The sequence below is a fragment of the Gorilla gorilla genome, chromosome X (genome assembly GCF_029281585.2).
Source record: "Gorilla gorilla gorilla isolate KB3781 chromosome X, NHGRI_mGorGor1-v2.1_pri, whole genome shotgun sequence".
Taxonomy (NCBI): Eukaryota; Metazoa; Chordata; class Mammalia; order Primates; family Hominidae; genus Gorilla; species Gorilla gorilla.
The window spans coordinates 84,467,082-84,478,223 of record NC_073247.2 but is presented as its reverse complement, the minus strand read 5'-3'; the positions used below and the strand labels follow the sequence as shown (position 1 = coordinate 84,478,223).

Sequence of the window (11,142 nt, the reverse complement as noted above, 5' to 3'; positions counted from 1 at the left end):
CACAAGAAACGTAGAGAAAGCTACACTAAGGCACATCACAATAATATTTTACAAAACCAGAGAAAAAGAAAAAAATCTGAAGAGCAGTCAGGAAAGATGGAGAGGCCACATGTTGCATACAAAGGGACTGAAATGAGGATGACAGCAGATTTCTCATCAGAAAAAAATGCAAGTGAGAAGACACTGGAGCAACATTTTTGAAGTACTAAATGAAAAATACTGCTAACCTAGAATGCTATGTCCAGTGAAAATGTCTTTCAAAAATGAAGGCCAAAAAGAAGGAAAGGGGAGCAAATTCATGAGGCCAATAGAAAACATAACACAAGATGGTAAATTTAAACCTAACCATATCAATAATTACATTGAATATAAATGGTCCCAACATGCCAATTAAGAGACAAAAACCACCAGACTGGATAAGAAAGCAAGACTCAACTCTATATTGCCTATAAGAAACCCACTTTAAATATAAAGACACAACATAGCTTAAATGTAAAGGTGGGGGCAGTATACCAAGCTAAGACTAATCACAACAAAGACGTAGTTGTTATATTGATATCAGACACAGTAGACTTCAGAACAAAGAATATTACCATTGATAAAGAAGACCATGTCATAATGACAATGCAGTGAATTTATGATGAGTAGATAACAATTCTGTGTTTGTGTACCTAAAAACAGAGCTTCAAGATGCATGAAGCAAAAATGAATAGACCTACACAGAGAAATAGCTGCATCAACAATTCTCGACAAAGATTTCAATACCCCTCAATATATTGCTGGTAAAACAAGCAGACAGAAAGTCAATGACAATATAGAAGACTCGAGCATCGCTATTACCAACTTGACCTAATTGTCACATGTAGAACCCTCCATCCCATAACAGAAGACTATGCATTATTTTCAAGTGTATGTGGAACATTTACCAAGAGAGACTGTATTCCGTGCCATAAAACAAGTCTCAATACATTTTAGACAATTCCAGTAACATAAAGTGTGTTCTTCAACCACATACAATAAAATTAAGTTAGAAATTAACGAGAGCGATATTCAGAAAATCTACAAATATTTGGGAACCAAATAATGTGCTTTCAATTACCCTATGAATCAAATAAGAAATCATAATGAAAATTAGAAAGTGTTTTGAACTGACGGAAAAGGAAAACACAACATATCAAAATTTGTGAGAGGCAGGTAAAAAAAAAAAAAGACTCAGGAAATTTCGTAGCAGTAAAAACACCTCTATGAAGAAAGGTCTCAAGTCAATGAGCTCAGAAAACATGTTAATAAATGAGAAAAAGGAAAACAAATTAAATTAAACAGAACAAAGGTAATGGTGTCAGAGTAGAAATAATACATCCTCACCTGTCAGGGGAGATACCATGAGCACAAAGGTGGTTTTCCTAGATTGAGGCTCATCTATTGCACCCTGGGTGTGCTGATACCCCATATTTCCACAAACAGGGGAGACTCGACTGCATAATTTGTGTACATAGGGGACTGAGTTTGCACTTTCCCTGATAAAATAAAAACAAAGAAGTCAACGTAATACAAAGCAGAAAAACAATAAAGAAAATCAATGAATCCCAAATCTGGTTCTTTCTGAAGAGCGATAAAGTTTATAAACCTCTAGCCAGATGGATCAAGAAAAAAAAAAAAAAGACTGAAGAGACAAACTACCAATACTAGGAAAAAAGAGAGATGGCATCCCTATAGATCCTATGTTTATTAAAATGGAGAAATTTGAACAACTTTATGTCAACAGATTCAATAACTGAGATGAAATGGAGCAATTCCTTGAAAGTCACAAACTACCAAGGCTCATCCCAGAAGAAGATCATCTGAATAACCCTTTATCTAGTAAAGAAATTTAATTGGCAATTAAACACTTTCTTAACAAAGAAAGAAAACCTCAATCATAGATGGTTTCACTAATGAATCCCTATATGAAACCATATGGAATTATATAGAAGTATGTAAACAGGATCACATACTTCTCGAATCATTCTATGAAGCCAGAATTACACTGAAAAGAATGAATTTGGGCCTCTACTTCATCCTGTATACAAAAAAATTACCCAAAATCAGTCAATGACTTAAATACAAATGCTAATAACAAAAAACTCTTTGAAGAAAACACAGCGGTAAACTTTTATACCCTTGGATTAGGCAATGGATTCTTAGATATGACACCAAAATCATGAGCAACAAAAGAAAAATAGATAGATCAATTAGATTTCATCAAAATTGAAAATGCTCATGCATAAAGAACAGTATAAAGTAAAAAAAGAAAACATTCTATAGAATGATAGAAAATAGTTGCAAATTACGTATCTGACAATGGTTTACTATTCAGAATATATAAAGAATTCCTATAGCTCAACACAAAAAAGAAGAACAACCTAATTAATTTTTTAAATGAGCAAATGACTTAAGAGACATTTCTCCCACTAAGCCCATGAGATGATGCTCAATATCATTAGTCATCAGAGAAATGCAAATGGAAACTACAATGAGATACCACCATTAACACTTTACATACACATCTATAATTTAAAAAAAACTTTTCTTGAAGCAAATAAGAAGCATTGGTAAGGATGTAAAGAAGCTGAAATTCTTGCACATTGCTGATGGGAATGTAAAATGGTGCACCTCTGTGGAAAAGCTTGCGGTCCCTCAAAGAGCTCTTTTCATAATGTATACAAAGATCAAAACATTACATTGTACCACATAAACATACATGGCTATTATATCAATTAGAAATAAATTTTAAGAGTTAAACATAGGATGCCTTATGACCTAGCAATTCCACTCCTAGGGAAATATACCCAAAATAATTGAAAATAGAATCTGACACAGTCAGTTTCATGCTAATGTTCATTGCAACAGTATGCACTATAGCCAAGAGTTGGAAACAACCAAAGGGTCCATCAGCAGTTTAATGGACAAATGAAATACAGCATGTGTATGCAATGGAATATTATTCAGCTGTGGAAAGAAATGAAGTTCTGATATGTGCTACAACATGGATGAACCTGAAAAACTTACTAAGAGAAATAAGCCAGACACAAAAGGAAAAATATTGTATGGTTCCACTTATATGAAATACCTAGAATAGGAAAATTCATAGAGACATCAAGTAGATTAGAGGTTATCAGGGGCTAAAGGGAGGAGGGAATGGAGGGTTATTGACCAATGGGTACAGAGTTTCCATTTAAAGTTTGGAAGTAGTGGTGATGGTGTCACAATGTTGCCAATGTAATTAATGCCACTGAATTGTACACTTAAAAAGGGTTAAGATTGCAAATTCTATGCTACATATATTTTACTACAATAACATTTTCCAAGGCCTGATGCAGTAGCTCATGCCTGTAATCCCGTGTACTTGGGATGCTGAGGCGGGAGGATCACTTGAGGCCAGGAGTTTGAGACCAGCCTGGACAACATAGGAAAACACTGTCTCTGCAAAATTTTTTAGAAATTAAAAATTTTCCAAAAGGGAAACAGAAAAAAAAATCCAGGACTACAGGAGGAACAATCCATGCCCCGCACCTCCCTTACTGCTGTCTTTTAGAACATCACAAAACCCAGGACGGCACTGGGAAACCCTAAGCCACAATTCGTAAATAACACTTGGCAGCAATCTTCTTTAAGTACCATCATGACAGCTGCCTCTGAGGCAGCTGCTACATTTCCTGTCTCCCACCTCTGCTTCTTGGGTTACAACTTTACCCTCACAACCTTTCTTTCCCACTCTGCCAGCATACTGAATATTTCTCACCAATAACTTCCTTCCAATCCACCCATCCCGGTGAAAATCTTCGGCCTACATTTATGTTCCTATCTTACTGACCAATCTATGTCTAGAACAGGACTCTCAACACTGTGCTGCTTTAGGTCATACCTCCAGCTTGACAACACTGTTTGAATAGTGAGTCTGAAATATAGGAATTGACTGGGACAAACACACTTAATATTAAGTCTATAGTTTGCCTTTATTTGGTTCTGTGTGATCATAGGCAATGTACCACTCTGAGCTCAGCAACCTCGTTGATAAGATAGCAACAGCATTGTCTTCCTCCAAGAGTTATTTTTCAGGATTAAATAAGACTAACATGTGGAACATATCTAGTACATAATAGAATCTAAGTAAATTTTAGTTACCTTCCCCTTCTTCATAACATGTTATTACCAGAAACTGGGATGTTGAGGCAGGGGTTGCCTGCATTTCTAGCATTTTGAGGATGACATCAGGCAGACAACCTTACCTTCAGACATGCTAATATTCATGCCTCTGCCAAGCACCAATCTTGGGATGAAGGGAGGATGGTTTGGTCTTATTATGGCAACCTTCTGTTCTTCTGCACTAAAGGCCATTGCTATTTAGAAAAAAAGAATCCTCCCATGAAGAATTTTGTAAATTAACTACTTTACAGTTTCAAAGCAAACAATTACATCTTTTGAGTAAAGCTGAGTTTTAATATATCTTATATATTGAGCTTGCTTAGAGTAAGACACAGCTCTAAAATAGAGGACCACAATATCAAGGAAGTGGAATTACCCTTCTTCCAGGCAAGGAGTCATTTATTCATAAATGTATCCATTCAACGTGTATGATATGCCACTATGAGCCATCCCTGGAGATACAGAGATGGAAAAACCATGGTTCCTGCCCTCAAGGAGCCCACAGTCTAGTAGGGGAGACAGAGAAGTAATTAGACAACTACAATACAGTGCACTAGGTGTTGTGAGTGAGAGGAATTTTAGGAACAGGTTGGTAGGAGGCAACACCTGAGCTGTCTTGAAGTTCATGTATGAGATATAAAAACTCACCCCATTGCTATTATTATTTTTTCTAGGTTTGCATATACATATGTAAATTCACAGAAAAACATCTGGAAGGATCACACCAAACTAGACATTTGAAGTCAACAAGTATTTCCTAAATCCCTACCATGTACCAGGTACTTTTTCTAGGCACTTGTGACATATCACTGAATGCAACAGACCAAGATCCCTGCTCTTGTTGGTTGAGGATTATATTTTAGCAGAGGGAGATACACAGTAAAAAATAACTTACATGAGTAAAATATATATTGTATGTTGTAAGGTGATAGGTGCTATGAAAGAAAAAAGAAAAAGTTTAGTAGAGATAGAGAATACTTGGGAAAAGGTAGTCAGGCTGCGGTATTAAATACGGTGATCATGGTTGACCGCCTTGAGATGGTGGAAGTTGAGTAGAGACTGGAAGTAGGTGAGGAAACTAGCCAAATGAATATCTGGGGAAATAGTGTTCCAGGAAGGGAAAAGAATTAAAGAAAGGCCCTAAAGCAGACATGTGGTTGACATGTTGGAGAAACAGCAAGGTCATTAACGCTGGAGCCGAGTGAATGAGGGATAGAACAGGAGGTGAGGTTACAGAGCTAAGAGGAAAAGTATGCTGATGAAGAAGGCAATTTCATTTACAATAGCCATGAAAAACCAAATACCTAGAAATACATCTAATGAAGGAGGTGAGAGGTCTGTACAAAGAGAACTAAAAAACACGGATAAAAGAAATCACAGACAATGCAAACAAATGGAAAAACTGTTTGGAGGAATCAATATCATTAAAACGGCCACACCACCCAAAGCAATCTACAGATTCAACACAATTCCTATCAAGTTACCAATGTCATTCTCCACAGAATTAGAAAAAAACCTATTCTACAATGTATATGGAACCAGAGAAAGAGCCAGAATAGCCAAACCGATTCTGAAAGAATAAAGCTGGAGGCATCACATTACCAGACTTGAAACTATCCTACAAGGCTACAGTAACCAAAGCAGCATGGTATTGGTGCAAAAATGGACACATAGAACAATGGAACAGAATACAGAACCCTGAAACAAAGCCACACACCTACACCCAACTGATCTTTGACAAAGTTGACAAAAATAAACCATGGGGAAAGGACACCCTATTCAAATAGTGGTGCTGGCATAGCTAGCTAGCTACATGCAGAAGAATGAACCTGGACCCCTACCTCTCACTATATACAAAAATTAAGTCAAGACGGATTTAACATTTAAATGTAAGACCTCAAACTATAAAAATCTTAGAAGAAAACCTAGGAAAATTCTTCTGGACATTGGTCTGGGTAAAGAACTCATGACTGAGACCTCAAAAGCAAATGCAACAAAAACAAAAATTGACAAGTGGAACCTAATTAAGTCAAAGAGCCTCTGCGTAGCAAAACCATCAACAGAATAAATAGACAACTTACAGAATGGAAGAAAATATTTGCAATCTGTGCATCCGACAAAGGACTAATATCCAGAATCCATAAGGAACTTAAACAAAGCAGTGAGAAAAAAACAGTCCCATTACAGTGTGGGCAAAGGACATGAACAGACACTTTTCAAAAAGGCAAACAAGTGGGCAAAAAAAATATGAAAAAAAATGCTCAACATCACTAATCATCAGAGAAATGCAAACCAAAACCACAATGAGATGACATCTCGCATATGTCAGAATGGCTCTTATTAAAAAGACTAAAAATAACAGATGCTGGCAAGGCTGAGGAGAAAAGGAAATGCTCATAGATTGTTGGTGGGAATTTAAGTTAGTTCAGCCACTGTGAAAAGCAGTTTGGAGATTCCTCAAAGAACTAAGAGTAGAACTACCATTAGACCCAGCAATCCTGTTCCTGGACATCTACCCAAAGCAAAAGAAGAAATCATTATATGAAAAGACACCTACACTTGTATGCTCATCGCAGCACTATTGACAATAGCAAAGTCATGGAATCAAACTAGGTGCCTATCAATGGTGGATTAGATAAAGAAAATGTGATACATATACATCACGGAATACTATGCGGCCGTAAAAGTAATGAGATTATGTCCTTTGCAGCAACATGAATGCCTCCAAAGGCCATTATCCTAAGTGAATTAACACAACAACAGAAAATCAAATACTGCATGCTCTCATTTATAAGTGGGAGCTAAACAATGGGTACACATGTACACAAAGACGAAAACAATAGACAGTGGGGAATCCAAAAAGGGGGTAGGGAGGAAGTGGGGCAAGGGTTGAAAAACTACCAATTGTGCAATATGTTCACAATATGAGTGATGGGTTCAAGAGAAACCCAAACCTCAGCATTATGCAATATATCCATGGAACAAACGTGCACATGTACCCCTTGAACCTAAAACAAAAGTTGGAAAGAAAAAAAAATTTAAAGATATATAATAATTATGTGCTTTATTCTGTCTATGGGTGAGGGGTCATGCAGGATTTTGATAAGAGAAATGCTGTATTAGCTAATGTTTTAATATAATATGATGTCATATTTTATCGCTCCGACTGCTGTGTTGAAGACAGGCTTTGGGTAAAGAAACAAGCACAGAATCAGGAAAACTACTTAAGAGGCTTTTGCAGTAATGTAAGTGAGAGATGACATTGGTTCAAACCAAGGTGATATCAGCAGAGGTCATGAAAAATGGTAGCCTTCTGGATATATTTTGAGGTTAGAACCAGACGGACTCCCTAAGAGTTTGCAAATGGGTGGGAAAGAAAGAGAGGAGTTAAGAATGACTCCAAGGATTTTGGCTTTAATTACTGGAAGAATAGAGTTTCCATCAACTTAGATGGGAACACTGTGGACAGAGTAGTTTTGGAGGGGATAGATCAGGAATTTAATTTTGAGCACACTAAATTTGAGATGTTGGGCCTGGTAGCTCACACCTGTAATCCCAGCACTTTGAGATGTCTATTTGACATTCAAGAAAAGATGAGTAGGAAGTTGAATATATAAACCTGGAGTTCAAGGGATACGTCTGTTCTGGAGTAATGCATTTGGGAGTCATTGTCGTATGGATGGTATCTAAAGCCTGAGACTGAATGAGAGCACCAAGCAAATGATTGTTCTAGTTAGAGTAGAAAAAGGCGATTCAAGGAGTAAGCCCTGGGCCATTTCAATATCAGTAGATTGGGAAGGAGGGAAGGGTTCAGTGCAGAATAAGAAAGAGCAACTGATGTGGAATAGAAGGAAAACTAGGAATATTTGGTATTCTGAAAGCTGAGTTGAAGGGATGGGTTGCCCCTCCACACCTGTGGGCATTTCTCATTAGGTGGAACGAGAGACTTGGAAAAGAAAGAGACACAGAGACAAAGTATAGAGAAAGAAAAATGGGCCCAGGGGACCAGCGTTCAGCATACGGAGGACCCGCGCTGGCACCAGCCTCTGAGTTCCCTTAGTATTTATTCATCATTATCGGGCATTTCCCGGAGAGGGGGATGTGGCAGGACAATAGGATAATAGTGGAGAGAAGGTCAGCAGGTAAACACATGAACAAATGTCTCTGCATCATAAACAAGGTAAAGAAAAAAGTGCTGTGCTTTTGATGTGCATATACATAAACATCTCAATGCCTTAAAGAGCAGTATTGCTACCAACATGTCCCACCTCCAGCCCTAAGGCGGTTTTCCCCATCTCAGTAGATGGAATATACAATCGGGCTTTACACTGAGACATTCCATTGCCCAGGGACGAGCAGGAGACAGACGCCTTCCTCTTATCTCAACTGCAAAGAGGCGTTCCTTCCTCTTTTACTAATCCTCCTCAGCACAGACCCTTTACGGGTGTCAGGCTGGGGGACAGTCAGGTCTTTCCCTTCCCACGAGGCCATATTTCAGACTATCACATGGGGAGAAACCTTGGACAATACCGGGTTTTCCTAGGCAGAGGTCCCTGCGGCCTTCCGCAGTGTTTTGTGTCTCTGGGTACTTGAGATTAGGGAGTGGTGATGACTCTTAACGAGCATGCTGCCTTCAAGCATCTGTTTAACAAAACACATCCTGCACAGTCCTTAATCATTTAACCCTGAGTTGACACAGCACATGTTTCAGGGAGCACATGGTTGGGGGTAGGGTGACAGATTAACAGCATCTCAAGGCAGAAGAATTTTTCTTAGTACAGAACAAAATGGAGCCTCTTATGTCTACTTCTTTCTACACAGACACAGTAACAATCTGATCTCTCTTTCTTTTCCCCACACAGAGTGAAGAAAAATCAAAGAGGGAGCAATTAGGTGAGTCAAATGCTGCCAATAGGTCAAATAAAATGAGAAATGGGAACTGACCGCTAGCTTAGCAAATTGTTAAAAATGGGTGAAGGGAGATCTTTCAGACAGATGGGGTAGCATAATTGTGAGAGAATGCACAGTGATTTCCGGCAACTGCAAATAATTGAAAACAGCTAAAGCATAAGGATATAGCAGGGACTGGAAAGGAAAGCAACAGATGGATACTCACAGCCTGGATCACAATGTCACACTAGACATTTTGGATTTACCCTAAAGGCTATGAGAATCCACAGGAAAATTTTATGTTAGGGAGTAACCGAGCCAGATTTGGATTTAAAAGATCAATTAGGCAGTGGTATGAAAAATAAGGAACAAATCTGAAGGCAAAGAGACTAGTTTAGAGGCTGTTAACAATTGTCTGTGGAGAAACTCAGCCAGTGACCATGGGGATCAAGATGGGAAGGTGACTCAGATAAATATTTAGGAAATAGAATCTATAGGACTTAATGACAATTTTGACATGTAGGAAGGCGGTGTTAAAGAGACGAAGGAGTCACAAATGACTCAGGTTCTGGTTTGGGCAAGTGGGTAGGGAGCGGTGCCATTCACCCAGGAACCCTTGAGAAAGAGCAAGATTGCCAGCAAAAAAAAAAAAATCACACACTCACAAAGCGCAGAAAGCAGCCTAGTATCTTAGACTTAGTGCATTCTCATTAAGTCCTGTTAGGAAGGTGGAAAAACAGGCTTAGAGAGATTAGGTAACTTACCCAAGGTTACACAGCCAGAAAGTGAGAGTCCAGAGGAGAACCCAGTTCCCATCTCCAAGCCTACTGTTCATTCCACTTCTCCAAAACTGCTGTGAGAAAAACTTTGGGGCAAGGAGAAAGAGTATTTTTTTAAATGAATAGAGAAGGCCAACAGGTGGAGAAAAGAGGTGGTTGTCGGCTTTTTAGGGCAGGTTTCCTAAATACATTTTTTTCTCTGAATCTGCCTGGATGGAAGATACAGAAAATACAAATGTTTACTAGCAACACATTTGGTTTTATTAAATTGAATGGTTTGTAATGTAAGGTAGGGAAGACACCAAGGTGGTGCTTTTTCAGAACCTCTCAATGTCTTGTTGGCTTGTCTTCATCATCTTAAGGTTATCCACGATAACTAACTACTGATGGGCCCAGGGGTAGTACTGAATGGTCCATGCTCTGGTGGTATTCACAGTCTAGTGAGGAAGATAAACACAGCATTACAATACAAGGTGTTCAAAACATCTAGCAACATCGTTTCTTTAAAAATAAACTTTTTATTTTGGAATAATTTCAGATTCACAGAAAAGTAGCAAAGGTAGTACAGAGAACTGTCTTATACTCCTTATCCAGTTTCAGTTTCTCTTAATGCCATCATCTTACATCACAGTAGCATATTTATCAAAAATTAAGAAACCAACATTGGTACCTTACTTTGAACAAAATCCCAGACTTTATTTGGATTTCACCATTTTTCAAAAAAAGTTATTTTCCTGTTTTGCAGTCCAGTCCAGGGTTCTCTGCTGCATATTGGTTGTCCTTAGCTCCTTAGTCTCTTCTGATCTGTGGCAGTATCTTGGTCTTTTCTAGTTTTTCAGAAAGTATCAATTTGAAAAAAATATTTTATATGGTATATACATATAATATTACTATATATAGCAGATTGAACCACCTTGATTACCTTTGCTGGGGTGTATTAAAGGAATAGGTTTATTTGGTGAAAATCAGACATAAAACACCTGAGGCAATGCATCACAGATTATTGTGTAAGGATTGCAGGAAATGCCACATTAACACACTGTGTTATTGTAATTTCTGCATAGGACATTGAACTACACAATACCAAGGAGAAATAAACATTGAACATATCTGTGTTAGCCCATTCGCATTGCTAGAAAGGAATGCCTGGAGTATGGGCAATTTATAAAGAAAAAAGGTTTATTGGCTTACGGTTCTGCAGACTGTACAAGCATGGCATCCACATCTGTTTGGCTTCTGGTGAGAGCTTCAGGAAGCTTACTTTCATGCGCATCCGTGTGAAGAGACC

At 38.1% G+C, this 11,142-nt stretch overlaps 1 non-coding gene across 1 annotated transcript; it reads left to right on the top strand.

Annotated features, from left to right (window-relative positions):
- Window positions 1-1,357: 1,357 nt before the first annotated feature.
- On the top strand, window positions 1,358-1,521 carry LOC115932583 (U1 spliceosomal RNA). The gene has a single exon (XR_004068845.1). It is a non-coding gene; the product is annotated as a U1 spliceosomal RNA (small nuclear RNA).
- Window positions 1,522-11,142: the final 9,621 nt, after the last annotated feature.